The sequence below is a fragment of the Ahaetulla prasina genome, chromosome 2 (assembly GCF_028640845.1).
Source record: "Ahaetulla prasina isolate Xishuangbanna chromosome 2, ASM2864084v1, whole genome shotgun sequence".
Classification (NCBI taxonomy): domain Eukaryota; kingdom Metazoa; phylum Chordata; class Lepidosauria; order Squamata; family Colubridae; genus Ahaetulla; species Ahaetulla prasina.
In genome coordinates this window covers 26,705,133-26,722,173 of record NC_080540.1, presented here as the reverse complement: position 1 = coordinate 26,722,173, position 17,041 = coordinate 26,705,133, and positions in this window count along the sequence as shown.

The window sequence follows — 17,041 nt, the reverse complement described above, 5'->3', positions numbered from 1 at the left end:
TTTTGGGGTCTATATGCCATCTATAAAACATCTTATAAACATTTTCTCTCATATTTTGCGCTTGTGTAAATTTAACATTCCTCACCCAAATTCTTTCCCAAGTTTCCAACATTATTGGTTGCTGAAAATTTTGTGCCCACTTAATCATACAATCCTTAACCAATTCAGTCTCTGAGTCTATTTCTACTAATACATTATACAACCTCTTAATATGCTGTTGGCCTTGATCTCTCATTTGTTTTAACAAATTATCCTCAATTTGCTTAACACCTATTTTTTGATCTAATTTCCATCTAGCTTGTAATTGTCCATATTGGAACCATGTATAATTTTTCCCTTCTTCCCCCATCTTTTCTCTGGATTTTAATTGTAATTCCCCCTTTTCCATACAAAGAAGTTCTTTATAGGTAACTACCTCCATCTTTTGATATATATTTATATTTTCTATCATGTGTCTCGGGATTGCCCATATTGGAATCTTTCCATCTAATTTATATTGATATTTCCTCCAAACCCTCAATAATGCATTTCTAATTATATTATTTTTAAATATTTTATCTACTTTCTTATCATATAATAAATAGGCATGCCACCCATAAAACAAACCATAACCTTCTATATTCAAAACTCTTTCCTCAGTTAAATTAATCCAATCAGTAATTAATGATAAGACAACTGCCTCATAATACAATTTTAAATTAGGCATTTTAAGACCCCCCCTTTCCCTTGTATCCTGCATTATTTTTAATTTTATTCTTGGTTTTTTGCCCATCCATACAAATTTACTAATCCCCTTTTGCCATTCCTGTAATTTAATATCATTCTTAAGCACCGGTATCATTTGAAACAAAAATAAAAACCTGGGCAAAACATTCATTTTTATAGCCGCTATTCATGATGCAATTTTCTTAACAGAGTAATTTTCATCCAATGTTTTAGATAATTAATTATTTTTCAGGGAAAAGTCTGTTTCTCTGGCTGTTTTTCTAGGTGATTATCTATAGTTGTACCTTGATGAACGTATCTTTTCTTTTATGTACACTGAGAGCGTATGCACCAAGACAAATTCCTTGTGTGTCCAATCACACTTGGCCAATAAAATTCTATTCTATTCTATTCATAGAGGAATCCCTTACCCAAAAGCTGAACAATTACTATAGTATGACTTTATTAGGCCTTGGTAAGATCACACTTGGAATAATGCATCCAGTTTGAGTTGGCATGATATAAATAAGATGTTGAGACCAGGAGTGGGTTGCTACTGGTTCACCCTGGTTTGGACGAAATATTAGCGGCGACAGTGGGAGGCTCTGCCCACCCAGCAAGATATCATCAAAAATTTCTGTGCATGTGCAGAACCTTCTGTGCATGCGCAGAAGCACCACGCACTCGGTAAAGTGAGCACACACAACTCCTCGCTCCCAATAGGGAACCGGTAGCACCAGGATTTGAATCCCACTACTGGTTGAGAATCTAGAAAAGGTGCAGAGAAGAGCAACAAATATGATTAGGGGACTGGAGGTTAAAACATACAAAGAACTGTTTCAGGGATTCGGTATGTCTACTTAAGTGTAAAGAAGAACGAGGGGATGACATGATAGCAGCATTCCAATATTTAAGGGGCTGTCACAAAGAAGAGGGACTCAAGCTATTCTCCAAAGCACCTGAAGGCAGGACAAGAAGCAACGGATGGAAACTAATCAAGGAGAGAAGCAACTTAGAACTAAGGAGAAATTTCCTGATTGGGAGAACAATTCATCGGTGGAACAGCTTGCCTCCAGAAGCTGTCAACAAAAAATCCCCTGTGAAGTCCCACTTTAGCCACGAAAGCAAACTGGGCGACCGTGGGTCAGTCACTCTCTCTCAGCCCAAGTCACCTCACTGGGTGGTTGCTGTGATGAAAACAGGAGGAAAGGGTGTTGGATAGGTGTGCCACCTGAGTTGTAAAAATAACAAAAGTGGGATATAAATGAGAGAATAAACACACAAACCAATCTGATTAGCTGGTCTTGTGAAATCATTCATCTCTATTCATCTTGCCAAGTATTAACATTTTTGCAGATCATCATGAGACAACCTGGCATTTCCTGAGTTGCTAATTCTGATTGGGAGAAACGCTTGAGAAGGAAAAGTGTTCTTTCTCCTTATCGCACTTCACACACAGAGGCGATATTCCTGCACCAGCTTTTGGCATTTCTTAGCAGCAAGAGCCACTAGGGGGCTCCCTCTACCAACATCAGAAGTCCTGGCAGCCTTGGAGCTTCAGACCCTGGAAATTTTGCCAGAGCTTGTTGCAAAGGGGGGATCTTAAGGGTCGCCCCCTGGTGTTTGGGGAGGGGGCCAGGAGCGGGAAATGGGAGTCCGCATCCAGAGTTTGGCCTATCTGGGAGGAAGCGCTCATTCACCTTCACTTTTGGCTCCTAGAAATCAGAGGCCACCCGTGGGAGATTCTTGATGACAGGCCTGGAAACCATACTAGACTTTAGGGTTCCAGACGCTGCCACATTTTTCCCCTGAGGGGAAGAAGGGGGGGTTGAGGGGTATGGTAACATTCTTCAAGCGGTCAAGGTCGGATGGTGTTCACATCTGCAGGAGGAGTGGCGAGAAGATATTTGAATGAACTGGGAGAACGTGGGACCAAGTGACCAGCAAAGGGGTTACGGGGGTGGGACTCTTGGGGTTTATATTACTGGGAAAAGAATCCGGAAGTTCAGTTTTGGAATTTCACTCATCATGTGCCAGTTTCCTCATGCTAGTAAAGAACTCTGAAAGACAATGGCTTCTGAGTTTTTTTAATGCAGAAGAGGTTTTTCTGGAACCTTGACACTTGATTTTATTTATTTATTTATTTATTTATTTCATCAAGCTTGTATTAGATAACAGATATAGGTATAGGCATAATTATGAATACATGAGATGGATACGTATAAAAGGGAACATTAGGACAGGGACGGTAGGCACCTTGGTGCTCTTATGCACACCCCTTACAGACCTCTTAGGAATGGGGTGAGGTCGACAGTAGACAGTCTAAGGTTAGAGTTTTGGGTTTGGGAACCAGTTTTTTTTACTACCGGTTCTGTGGGCGTGGCTTGGTGGGCATGGCAGGGAAAGGATATTGCAAAATCTCCCTACCCACTCCTGGTGGAAGGATATTCCAAAATCCCCATTCCCACCCCACTCTTACCAGCCAGACGTGGTATTTGCCGGTTCTCCGAACTGCTCAAAATTTCTGCTACCAGTTCTCCAGAACCTGCTGGATTTCACCCCTGCTCCAAGATCCCTTCCAACTTTCTGATTCTATGTTTCAAATGGAGCAAAAGATATTTGAAGTATTTGCAGTGTTGATGGGACATGTCTGAGAGCAACACAACTTAGAGATTGCTCCCATGATCCAAAAGAGGAGAATAAAGCTTTTTTAAAATGGGGGGGGGGAACCACAGAAACAGCATTTTTCTAATATCTCCAATAAATGCAGAGTCAAAAGATCCCCCTTAATGCTCCATAAGAGCGTCCCATTAACTATATCATTTTGAAGCTGAAGAAAACCTCTGAGCTAGGAAATATTTAACATGTAACTATTTAAAAGGTGGTCGAGAATAGATATGATATGGATGTCGGCAGACTTGATAGAGAATATACAAGAGGTGATTATTGGTTCAGATATACGGGCAGACCATAATCCAATGTTGGTAACATGGAAAGGACAGAAGAAAAGAAGATGGACTTTGAATACATAAATACTAAAAGAAAATAATTTGTAACAATTTGTGGAAAAAGAACTAAACTCTTTCTTTGAAATAAATAAAAAAGAGGACACATTGCTTCATAATATGGGATACAATGAAGGCATATATTAGTGGACTGGCAAAAACCTATACTGAAAAAAACAAAAACAAAAGGAAAAGACAGGAACAGATAGAATTGGAAGAAGAATACAAAAAACTAGAGAAAGAATCTCAAGAAGATAGCCGGAATGAGAGTTAAGAAAAGAATGGAACTAAAAAAACATGAAATAAAACTAAATGAACAAGAGCTGTTAGGAAATAAATTAAGAACAATCTAGGCAGAACTTTCTTCAAAATGCAAACAAACCAGGAAAATGGCTAGCATATAAAATAAAAAAAGAAAAGGAGAGGAAAATAATAAAGCATCTATTAGATGAAAAGGGAAAACTACATTATAGTAAGAAGAAAAGAACTCAAAATTACTATGAAAAACTATACTGTCAAGAGGACATTTTGGAAGAAGAGACAATAAAATATTTAGAAAACTCAGATTTACCAAAAATATCGGAACAACATAAGGCATTGTTAGAAGGAAGAATAACAATGATGGAATTGACTGAAGCAATCAAAAGACCAAAAAGTGGGAAGGCACTGGGACCGGATGGCCTACCAACAGAACAATATAAAACCTTTCAAGAAATAATGAGTAATGGAATGCTAGAGCTGTATAATGAACTTCTAGATAAAGAAAGAATGCCAGACTCATGGAGGAAGGCATATGTAACACTTATACCTAAAGAAGATGCAGACTTACAACTGATAAAAAATTACAGACCAATTTCGCTATTGAATGTGGACTATAAGATTTTTGCCTCTATAATGGCAAAGAGATTAAAAAGACAGTTAAATGAATTTATTCATAGAAATCAAAATGATTTCTTACCTAAGAGACAAATTAGAGATAACATGAGGATAATATTAAATGCGTTGGAATACTATGAATCACATCCAGAGCAACAAATGGCAATGATATTTTTAGATGCACAAAAAGCTTTTGACAACGTAAATTGGCAATTGATGATAAAACAATGGAAGACAATGGAGAGAGATTCATAAATATTATAAAAACAATTTACGAGAAACAGTCAGCTAAGATAATGATAAATGGAGAAATGACAGGAAATGTTAAAATCAGGAAAGGTACAAGGCAAGGTTGTCCGTTATCCCCACTGCTATTTATTTTGACATGAGAAGATTTGAACAGGAATATCAGATGAAATGACAACATAAAAGGAATGAAAATTAAAAAAGAAGAATATAAACTGCAAGCTTTTGCTGATGGCCTAATTATTCTGGAAGAACCACTTATGTCGGGTTCTGAACTATTAGAACAAATAGTGGCTTATGGAAAAATGTCTTAAAAATAAACAAGGAAAAATGTTTTAAGACATTATGGAAAAATGTCTTAAAAATAAACAAGGAAAAATGTTTTAAGACATTATGGAAAAATGTCTTAAAAATAAACAAGGAAAAAACAAAAATACTGGTGAAAATATGACAGAAAAACAGAAAAGAGAGATAACAGAGAGGCTGGATATTCAAGTGGTGAAAAAAGGGAAATACTTAGGAATATATTTAACATCAAGATGTGTAACAATAAAAGAAGATAATTATTATAAACTAAAAGATAAAATTGAGAAGGATTTGGAGAAATGGAAAAACTTGCAACTCTCACTCATGGGGAGAATAGCAATTATAAAGATGAATATATCATCAGACTATTATATCTATTTCAGACAGTACCGATAAAACTTGAAAAAACTTATTTTCAACATCTTAACAAGATAACAAGAAGATTTATATGGCAAAGGAAAAAAGCTAGAATTAGTCTAAAGATGTTACAGGATACGAGGTTAAGGGGAGGATTTGGACTGCCAAACTGGGAACTATATTACCAGGCAGGAGCACTGACTTGGATGAAGGAATGGGTGGAATTAAGGAATACAAGATTACTGACTTTGGAAGGACCTGATTTGCAACTAGGATAGCATGCCTGTTTATGGTACGGGAGAAGTAAGATACATACATACTTTTATAGACATTACATAAGAAATGCACTGCTATTGGCATGGGAGAAGGTCAGAGATAAATACTGTATGAAAATTCCAACAGGGTTATCAACAATGGAGGCTTTAATACAGCCAAATACTTTCAATCTTAGAAATATTGTTAGGTATAAGGATTTGTTAACAGATGGGGTGGAATTGAAACAGGAACAAGATTTGGAAGAGCAGGGGATTGAGGTAGATTGGGATATGCATATGCAAATACAAGCAAGATATCAGAAATACGTTAAACTCTATGGTTTTTATTTAGAAAAGACTGAGGTGGATAGGATTCTCACAGGAATGGAGGACAAATTAATTAAAAAAATATAACTTTTTGTTGGGGATTGAGTTAGAAGAGGAACGAGTAAAGAAAACTATGATAGCTTGGGGTAAAAAATTTGGATTTTCAATAGACCTAGACAAATGGCAACAGCCATAGGAGAGGAATTATAAATTAACACCTTCCACTACATATAAAGAAAATCAATATAAAATGTTTTATAGATGGCATATGCCACCTGAGAAACTGGCAAAAATGTTTAAAGATAAATCAGCTAAATATAATATATAACAACAGAGTTGGAAGGGACCTTGGAGGTCTTCTAGTCCAACCCCCTGCCCAGGCAGGAAACCCTACACCATCTCAGTCAGATGGCTATCCAACATTTTCTTAAAAATTTCCAGTGTTGGAGCATTCACCACTTCTGCAGGCAAGTCGTTCCACTTATTAATTGTTCTAACTGTCAGGAAATTTCTCCTTAGTTCTAAGTTGCTTCTTTCTTTGATCAGTTTCCACCCATTGCTTCTTGTTCTACCCTCAGGGGCTTTGGAGAACAGCCCGACTCCCTCTTCTTTGTGGCAGCCCCTGAGATATTGGAACACAGCTATCATGTCTCCCCTAGTCCTTCTTTTTATTAAACTAGACATACCCAGTTCCTGCAATCGTTCTTCATATGTTTTAGCCTCCAGTCCTCTAATCATCTTTGTTGCTCTTCTCTGCACTCTTTCTAGAGTCTCAACATCTTTTTTACATCGTGGAGACCAAAACTGGATGCAATATTCCAAGTGTGGTCTTACCAAGGCATTATAAAGTGGCACTAACACTTCACGTGATCTTGATTTTATCCCTCTGTTTATGCAGCCCAGAACTGTGTTGGCTTTTTTAGCAGCTGCTGCATACTGCTGGCTCATATCTAAATGGTTATCCACTAGGACTCCAAGATCCCTCTCACAGGTACTACTATTGAGCAAGGTACCACATATACGGTACCGGTGCATTTTGTTTTTTTTGCCTAAATGTAGAATCTTACTTTTTTCACTGTTGAATTTCATTTTGTTATCTTTCTGTAATTTGAGCCTATCTTCTGGAGTGTTGGCTATTCCTGCCAGCTTGGTGTCATCTGCAAATTTGATGAGTTCCCCATCTATCCCCTCGTCCAAGTATTATTAATTGTTCTAACTGTCAGGAAATTTCTCCTTAGTTCTAAGTTGCATCTCTCCTTGATCAGTTTCCACCCATTGCTTCTTGTTCTACCCTCAGGTGCTTTGGAGAATAGTTTGACTCCCTCTTCTTTGTGGCAACCCCTGAGATATTGGAACACTGCTATCATGTCTCCCCTAGTCCTTCTTTTCATTAAACTAGACATACCCAGTTCTTGCAACCGTTCTTCATATGTTTTAGCCTCCAGTCCTCTAATCATCTTTGTTGCTCTTCTCTGCACTCTTCTAGAGTCTCAACATCTTTTTACATCATGGCACCAAAACTGGATGCAATATTCCAACTGTGGCCTTACCAAGGCATTATAAAGTGGCACTAACACTCACGTGATCTTGATTCTATCCTCTGTTTATGCAGCCCAGAACCGTGTTGGCTTTTTAACAGCTGCTGCACACTGCTGGCTCATATCTAAATGGTTGTCCACTAGACTCCAAGATCCCTCTCACAGTTACTACTATTGAGCAAGGTACCACATATGTAATGCATTTTGTTTTTTGGCCTAAATGTAGAACCTTACTTTTTCACTGTTGAATTTCATTTTGTTAGATAGCAATGTTCAAGTCTGTCAAGATTTTTCTGTAATTTGAGCCTATCTTCTGGAGTGTTGGCTATTCCTGCCAGCTTGGTGTCATCTGCAAATTTGATGAGTTCCCCATCTATCCCCTCGTCCAAGTATTATTAATTGTTCTAACTGTCAGGAAATTTCTCCTTAGTTCTAAGTTGCATCTCTCCTTGATCAGTTTCCACCCATTGCTTCTTGTTCTACCCTCAGGTGCTTTGGAGAATAGTTTGACTCCCTCTTCTTTGTGGCAACCCCTGAGATATTGGAACACTGCTATCATGTCTCCCCTAGTCCTTCTTTTCATTAAACTAGACATACCCAGTTCTTGCAACCGTTCTTCATATGTTTTAGCCTCCAGTCCTCTAATCATCTTTGTTGCTCTTCTCTGCACTCTTTCTAGAGTCTCAACATCTTTTTTACATCATGGCAACCAAAACTGGATGCAATATTCCAACTGTGGCCTTACCAAGGCATTATAAAGTGGCACTAACACTTCACGTGATCTTGATTCTATCCCTCTGTTTATGCAGCCCAGAACCGTGTTGGCTTTTTTAACAGCTGCTGCACACTGCTGGCTCATATCTAAATGGTTGTCCACTAAGACTCCAAGATCCCTCTCACAGTTACTACTATTGAGCAAGGTACCACATATACGGTACCGGTGCATTTTGTTTTTTTTGGCCTAAATGTAGAACCTTACTTTTTTCACTGTTGAATTTCATTTTGTTAGATAGCGCCCAATGTTCAAGTCTGTCAAGATTTTTCTGTAACTTGAGCCTATCTTCTGGAGTGTTGGCTATTCCTGCCAGCTTGGTGTCATCTGCAAATTTGATGAGTTCCCCATGTATCCCCTCGTCCAAGTCGTTGATGAAGATGTTGAAGAGTACTGGGCCTAAAACAGAGTCTGGGGTACTCCATTGCATACTTCCCTCCATGTGGATTTAGTTCCATTGAGGACTACACATTGAGTGTGGTTGGTCAGCCAGTTATGAATCCATCTGGTAGTGGTGCTGTCTAACCCACATTTTTCTACTTTATTTAGTAGTAGGTTATGGTCTACTTTATCAAATGCTTTACTGAAGTCCAAATAAATTATATCGACAGCATTCCTCTGGTCTACTAATTTTGTCATTTTGTCAAATAATGCAATAAGATTAGTCTGGCATGATCTGTTTTTGACAAACCCATGTTGGCTTTTGGTTATTACTTTGTTTGCTTCTAGGTGTTCGGTGATTCGTTGCTTGATTATCCTTTCCAGAATCTTCCCCGGTATTGAGATCAGGCTGATAGGTCTGTAGTTTCCTAGATCTGTTTTTTTCCCTTTTTTGAAGATGGGAACTACATCAGCTCTTTTCCAGTCCTCTGGCAGCTCCCCTGTGCTCCAGGATCTTTGAAAGATATAGTTCAGTGGTTCTGAGATCACGTCTGCCAGTTCCTTCAGAACCTTGGGGTGTAATCCATCCGGTCCTGGTGATTTGAACTCGTCTAGGGTAGACAGGTGTTTACTTACCATTTTCTTCCCTATTTTAACTTGTGTTTCTAATCTGTTTTTTATAGTGCTGTTTTTGATAGGTTAGATTAAGACAGATGCAAAAAATGAGTTAAGTAGATCTGCTTTCTCCCTGTTGCTTGTCATCTTCTTGCCACTTTCTCCCAGCAATGGGCCAATTGTTTCCTTGACTTTTTTCTTATTTTTAACATGTTGGAAGAAGCTTTTTTTGTTATTTTTTACTTGTGTCGCTAGCCTTTGTTCATTGTGAGCCTTAGCTTTCCTCACTTCATCTTTACAGGCTCGGGCTATTTGCTGATATTCTGCCTTAGTTATTTGCCCCCCTTTCCACTTTTTATATTTGCCCTTTTTGTCTTTCAATTTGTCAGATAGTTCTTTATGCATCCATGCTGGTTTCTTTTGAGATCTATTATTTTTCTTCTTCATTGGTATTGTGCTAGACTGCGCTTTTATAATCTCACTTTTCAAAATTTCCCAAGCTTCTTGAGTTGTTTTCCCCCTGAGGATTCTCATCCATTGAATCCTTCTCAAGCTCTAAGTTTATTGAAATTATCTCTCTTAAAGTCCAAGATTCTACTTTGACTTTGTTCTACTACTTGTATTTGCTTAATGTCGAATTCCAATATTGTGTGGTCACTTGCCCCCAAGGTTCCTGTAGCTTCAACACCTTCTATCATTTCATCTCTGTTAGTGAGAATTAAGTCCAGTATGGCTGATCCCCTTGTTGCCTTCTCTATTTTTTGGGAAACAAAGTTGTCTGCTAGGTTTGTTAGGAACCTGTTGGATCTTCCACTTGGTGCAGAGTTTGTTTCCCAGTTGATGTCAGGGTAGTTAAAATCCCCCATTACTACTGTGATGTGCTTCCTACATACCTTAGTTAGCTGACTAGCAAAAGGTTCATCTACTTCCTCTGTTTGAATGTTGGAAATGTCATCAGTTACCAGGATCTTATTATCATATGTGGTGGACATGTCCGGAAGCCAAAAACTATTGGGAGAAAATAAAGGGTTGGTTAGAAGAAATGACCCAACAACATATTGATTCAAAACCGGAGTTCTTTTTATTGGGGATCCTACCAGAGAAAATTAGTAAAGAAAATGTTTATTTGATTATACATGTAATTACAGCAGTAAGAATTATTTTTGCACAAAATTGGAAAGCAGAGAAAATACTCTTGGAAAGAGAAATTATTAGAAAAATTTTAGACTGTGCAGAAATGAACAGATTAATTTTGATGATTAAAGAAAGAGAGGATTCAGAATATTTTAAGATATGCGATAAATTTTATTATTGGTTAGAAGAAAGGTATAGATGAGCAATGGATAGTTATGTAAGAAAATGATAATAATGTATCTGTGGAAAAATGGTAATAGTTTAAATTGGAGTGAAGAAAGAAGAAACAACAAAAGATGGAGCCAGGAAGAAAACACCAAGACATCTCACAGAAGGAATTGCTGTTTTAAATGTCTGTCTGTCTATAAAATAAAAAAACTTTAAAAAAGCTATTTAAAAGGTCTGAGTTGAGAAATATCTAATACATTTAACAATGTGTTAAATGAAGTTCAGAAGAAAAACTACCCTACACAGTACAAAAGAATTTCTCCTAGTTGAATAGCTTCCAGCCTAATTGAAGGTTACCTCAGAAAGAGGGTTCCTGGCGTATTCCCCATTTCCTCCTCAAGAGTTCCTCTTGTCTGGTTGAAAGAAGGAAAGAGATCCTTCTGGACTCAAACTGACTTTGGGTTTTCGTTACCTTTCCTGCTCCAGTCGTGTTACCAGATGTGCCTGTGCCTCAAACTGAACACATGGAGGTGGAGGTTGTACAGTGAGCAAAAGCTTTATTCTGCAGAAAAAGTGATGCACAAAGATCTCCCTCAAAACCTGCTTATCCCACCGTTTTACAAAGCATTTCCATGTTACACATCAGAGTAAAAGGTATTTTCATCTCCCTTTATTTTATTTTTTATTGTCATTGCACATTGTAAAATGAAATTAAATTTCAGGTATTATAACGATAAAAAATAAAACAAACATACATCCTTATATTCTATATAACTGAAACTGAAAACCCGATATTGCAGTATACCAGTGATGGCAAACCTTTTTTGCCATTGCCAAAAGCAAGATTGAGCATGCCCACAGCCATAAATTCTATGTGCCCCACCCAAATTTACATGCTCTTCACTTTATGTCAGTAGGCCTGTTTTGCTCTTACTGGCCAGATTTTCTAGAGCCTTGGGAGGCGAAAACAGTTACACACACACACCCGGAGGCCCTCCATAACGCCCATTTGCCAACTTCCTGTGACCATGGCAAAGGGCTGTCTCCTCTGGAGCCCATGCTGTTTGAGGCTCCTAGAAAGGCTCTGAGCATGAGGAGAAAAAAATGGGCCTCTCACCACACCAGGCTCTGAGGTTAAATAGCCTGTTCCCCTATTGCAGGCCCAGAAGGACGGAAAATCAGCTAGGTGATGTGCCCACCAATATGGTTATGCATATCAGTGGTATACGTCATACCATCACGCACTATACCGTAGAATTCAGTATTATTGCCCTGGGATAGAAGCTGTTTTCAGTTTCTCCTTTTTTATTATCCTGTAGCCTGCCAGATGGTAATAGTTCAAACAAACCCAGGATGAGATGGATTTTTAAGAATGTTTTGAACTTGCTTAGGCAGCAGGAGCTATAAAGCTCTTCCAAAGAGGGAGAGCCAACCTTACAGTAATTCCTGCCTGTTTTATACTAACATTTTAACCATAGTGTACATATACAAAGCTCAGCAGCTATCTAACATGTACACAGAGTAACTGCAACACTTTCATAAATGTCACTTCAGAAGTACTATAGCATAGCTTTCCATGATACATTTCTAACAGCATACTTTTCTTTTTAGAGATGTACAGATGCAAATCTTTGTTTTTGTCTTGTCTGTAGTACATTTGGGATTATGATTTAGTAAGCAGAAGCATTTACGCTTATTCTAAGTCTAACCTGTTAATTGAATCTCCAAGGATCCTTGATTTAGACCAGGGATGGTGAATTGGCCCTTTTATGATTTGTAGGCTCAACTCCAGAATTCCTGAACCGCATATCTGAGATGTAAGCTAAGCCTTTAGCTTTGTACAAGTTATTAACAGAAAAGAAACACAATCTATCAGTCTCAGACTAGAAATCAGTTAAGCCAACTAATTTTAGATGGTTATACCAAGTCCAGTAAGTTTTATTTTAGAAAAAAAACTTGAGCCTTGTATTGTCAATATTCTTCTTTGTCTTCTCCAGTATGCACAAGATCCTGCTTCTGTTCTTCTGTGTGACTAAATATACAATCAACTCTTATTTTTAATGGGTCAAAAGCTTGTGCTTTGTATTACAGGTATTTCACAGATTCTGGGACACTTTATGAAGCAAATTTGAGAATAATATGAGCCTATTATTTTGCTATTTTTTATTGAAAAGTTTTAAAAACAAAACATTTTCCCTCCTCCAGAAAACCCTTCCCCCCCTCCCCACTTCCCGGTCAATCACAAGGTATTGTTATACATAAACCAAACATAGAATAAAATTTTCCTTCCAATCCAATTAACCTCATCCAAAGCTTTTCATCTCCCAACCCTCCCATTACATAAAATAACTTTCTAATTATTCAAAGGCAATCTGATATTTCTAATCTGATATCTGTTTTGTAGATAATCAATCCATTTTTCCATTCAATTAAATATTTTTCCTAAGAGCCTATGCAGCGGTTCCAAGAACGGTTGCTTTGTTCTTTAAAAAGACCGCAAAAATTAACCAATCCCAGGAATGCCTGCAGCTCTGCTTTGTTTTTGGGCTGGAGCCTTCCTAATTGCCTTAACCTTGCTCTCAGTAGGGTGAATTTTCTTGTCTATCCGTAGCCCAAGAAATCGACCGATATCTGGCATTTATTTGTCTTGACTTTATCCGCTGTCCGGAAAATGCTCAAGACCTTTCTTAACCGCCTCCCCAATTCCTCCATGTTTTCCCTGAAATTAGGACATCATCAGGGAACTACCCTGGGAGCCCTGCAGTAGTCGCTCCATCAGGTTTTGGAACAGCCCTGGTGCCACACTAACCCCAAATTGCAATCGGGTGCACTTGAATGCCCCTGTACAATCGCTTGGGCTTCGCCAGGGCGCTCACTGGCAGTTGTTGGTAGGCTTGGGCCAAGTCTAACTTTGCAAAGACTTGCCCTTGCCCCAAAGAGTGCAATAAGTGTTGCACCACGGAACCGGCACGCTTTTCTGTAAGGCTTTGTTAAGCCGCCTTGTAGTCAGCGCAAATTCTAATTGACCCGTCCGGTTTGATGGGTGACGATTGCCTCCCACTTTGCGTGATCGACTGGCACCAAAATCCCTGATTTATGAGCTTGTCCAGCTCCTTATCGATTTTTGGTTTTAGGGCAAAGGGACCTCCTAAGCCTAATGGGGCTACCTGGGGGTCTAAGTTGAAGGAAATAGGGGTCCCTTGTACTTGCCCAGGCAGTCCTTGAAGACATCTTCGAACTCGTTAAAGAGAATGTCTTTCAGGTTGCAGTCACTTCTGTAGATGCCAGTCACCCCATGCCCAGGGCACGAAACCAGTCTAGTCCCAACAGACTGGGCAGAGTTCCTTCGACGATCGTGATGGGCAGGGTCTTCTTGTGTGGGCCGTACTCGGACGGAGGAGGTGGTCCTCGAACAGGGATGCGATTCCCTGGTAGTCGACTCGTAGTTTGTTTGCAGGTGGCGCATGACGGACGGCAGCGACGCCAAAGTGTCCCAGGACATGATGGTGATCGCTGATCCCGTGTCCACTTGCCGCACTCCTCTATTTTTGGCTGGTGAAGATCTTCTTCCACTTTGGTCGAGGCGCTGACCAGTTGTTTGGTGAATCGTTTGAGCCAATCGCGGGTCGCCCGATTCCGCTCTGATTGGCCGATTTGAATTTTCGGGAAGGTTGGGCCGACAAACTTGAGCTAGGTGCCCCACCGCCGACATATCGCATCTTTAAACTTGCAGCGCTGGTGTTGACCCCGCAGCTTCCATTCATCTCGGTCCCTTTGTCGCTGCGGCGGCAGACCCTTCCTCGCCTCACCGCCGGATTCGGTCTGAACCTCCTGGTGTACTGGGTTTCGCGCCTTTGTGGAGGCTCAGTGTCTCTGCCGCACATTTCATGCTCTGGCTTCGCCCAGCGCAGGTTGCTTGCTAGCAGCCGCCGCAAACGGATGTCTTTGACCCTCGGATGAGTTGCTCGAGGAGCACCTGCCCAGTCTCGGTATCCGCAGTCCTTGGACGCTTCTCAGGGCGGCCATGTAGTCACCGATGACTCGCCTCCATCTGTCCGCTCTCCGAATTCAAACCGCACATATTTGGACGGGTTGCAAATGGTTCAGCAAAGTCTGTGGCCACGACATACCGATTGTAACGGCGTTGGCTCTGCCAGGGCTTCCGCGATGTCAATGACCTCGACCGCAGTGGCTTAAGAAATAAGCCCTTTCGGTTATCGGAACTCCTGCAGTTCGTTTTTAGAAAGCTTTCAAACGTTCCCCATTTCTTAGCCGGGTCAAGTGCGGTGGAGTGTAACTATCTCGCTTTCTGCCCTGATTTGCTGGGTTCACCCGTGCTTCAGCTCCCTGGTTCTCCTTAGAGAGATCCCACCGCCGCCAATGTTAAGTTCTGGAAGTAACGAGGCTGGAGACCAGGTAGTGACAACAGCTCTTTAATATAGGGTGAACCCAGCAACAGGCTGGGGAAAACCTCCTTTTATACAGTTCTGGAGGTTGCCCAATCAGCAACGTGTTGATTTCTCAAATATTTAAAGGTACAACTGTTAATATAACATTATTCTTTATTTTATTGTATTGCACATTGTACAATGAAATTAAATGTATTCTTATACAATATAAGATAAAATAAAACACAAACAATACATCCTTTATATTCTATATAACTGAAACTGAAAATAGTATACCAGAAAGGATGGCAAATTTTTGTTAAAGCCTTCAGGAGCAGAGCATGCCCAGTACAATTATGTGAAAGCATAGCACATTTCTGGTCACTTTTATGCAGTAGGTTTTTGCTCCTGCTTCAGATTTTCTAGAGCCAGATTAAAACAGCCTTACACACATTCACACCCAGGTGAAGATTTGCCAATTCCTGTACAGAATTCAAATCTTTACTGGAGTCCATAATTTCATCCTAGAAAGGTAGCATGAGGAGAAAAATTTCCTCACCCCACACCATCTGACAGGAAATACCTGTTATCAGGAGGAGATGAAAATCAGCTGAGGTGATTCATGCTCACCAATATGTCATGCCATCATGGTATACTGCTAGGCCATCAGAATTATACCAACTCAGGTTATTGCTCTGGGATAGAGCTTTTTCAGCCTATTTCTCCTTTTTTTATTATCCTGTGATTAATAGTTCAAACAAAGGTGCCCAGGATGAGATGGATCTTTAAGAACAGGAATTGCTTTAACAGCAGGAGCTATTCTTCCAAAGAAGAACCATTAGTAATTCCTCCTGTTTTATACTAACAGTTTAACCATGTGTGTACATAATGCTCAGCAAAGCTATCCCAACATGTACACAGAGTAACTGAACACTTTCATAAATGTCACTTCACCTAATTAGCTTTCCAAGATATTTCTTATTTTTCAATACTGATGACAGATGCAATCTTTGTTGTGCCTTTTGTCTTGTCAGAGTATGGGATTATGATTTAAGCAGAAGCATTTCACTTTTATTCTAAGTCTAACCTGTTAATTGAATCTCCAGATCCTTTTAGACCAGGATGGTGAACTTGGCCCTCTTTTATGATTTGTATTTCAACTTCCAATTGAACCAATTGAGATGTGAAGCTTTCTATTACAAAGTTACAGAAAAGAAACAATCAGTCTCAGACTAGAAATCAGTTCAACCAATTTTAGATAGACAAACAATCATGTTTATTTTAGAAACTTGAGATTGGTTCAATATTTCCTTCTTTATGTCTAGTGAAGTGAAAAGATCCTGCTTCTTGTTCTTCTGAAAAAATACAAATCAACTCTTATTTTAATGAAAAAAGTTCTGTTGCTTTAAGTCATATGCCATGTATTTTACAGATTCTCCACACTTTATGAAGCAAATTTTGAGAATCAACATGAGCCTATTATTTTTCTTTTTTTTTTTATTGAAAGTTTTAAAAACAAAACATTTCCCCAGAAAACCCCTTCCCTCCTCCCCCACTTCGGTCAATCACAAGGTATTGTTATACATAAACCAAACATAGAATAAAATTTTCCTTCCAATCCAATTAACCTCATCCAAAGCTTTTCATCTCCCAACCTCCCCATTACATAAAATAACTTTCTAATTATTCAAAGGCAATCTGATATTTCTTAATCTGATATCTGTTTTGTAGATAATCAATCCATTTTTCCATTCAATTAAATATCTTTCCTGTATTGTCTTTTAAAAGCTGAGATTTTAGCCATCTCAGCCAAATTAATGACTTTCAATATCCATTCTTCTATTGTATCTCTTCTTTCTTCCAGTATTGTCCAATCAACAGTCTTGCTGCTTATTAAATTCAGAATCAGTTTAGTCTCAATCCCTGTACAATCCGTTATAATTCCCAAAAGGAAAATTGTGGCAGGAAC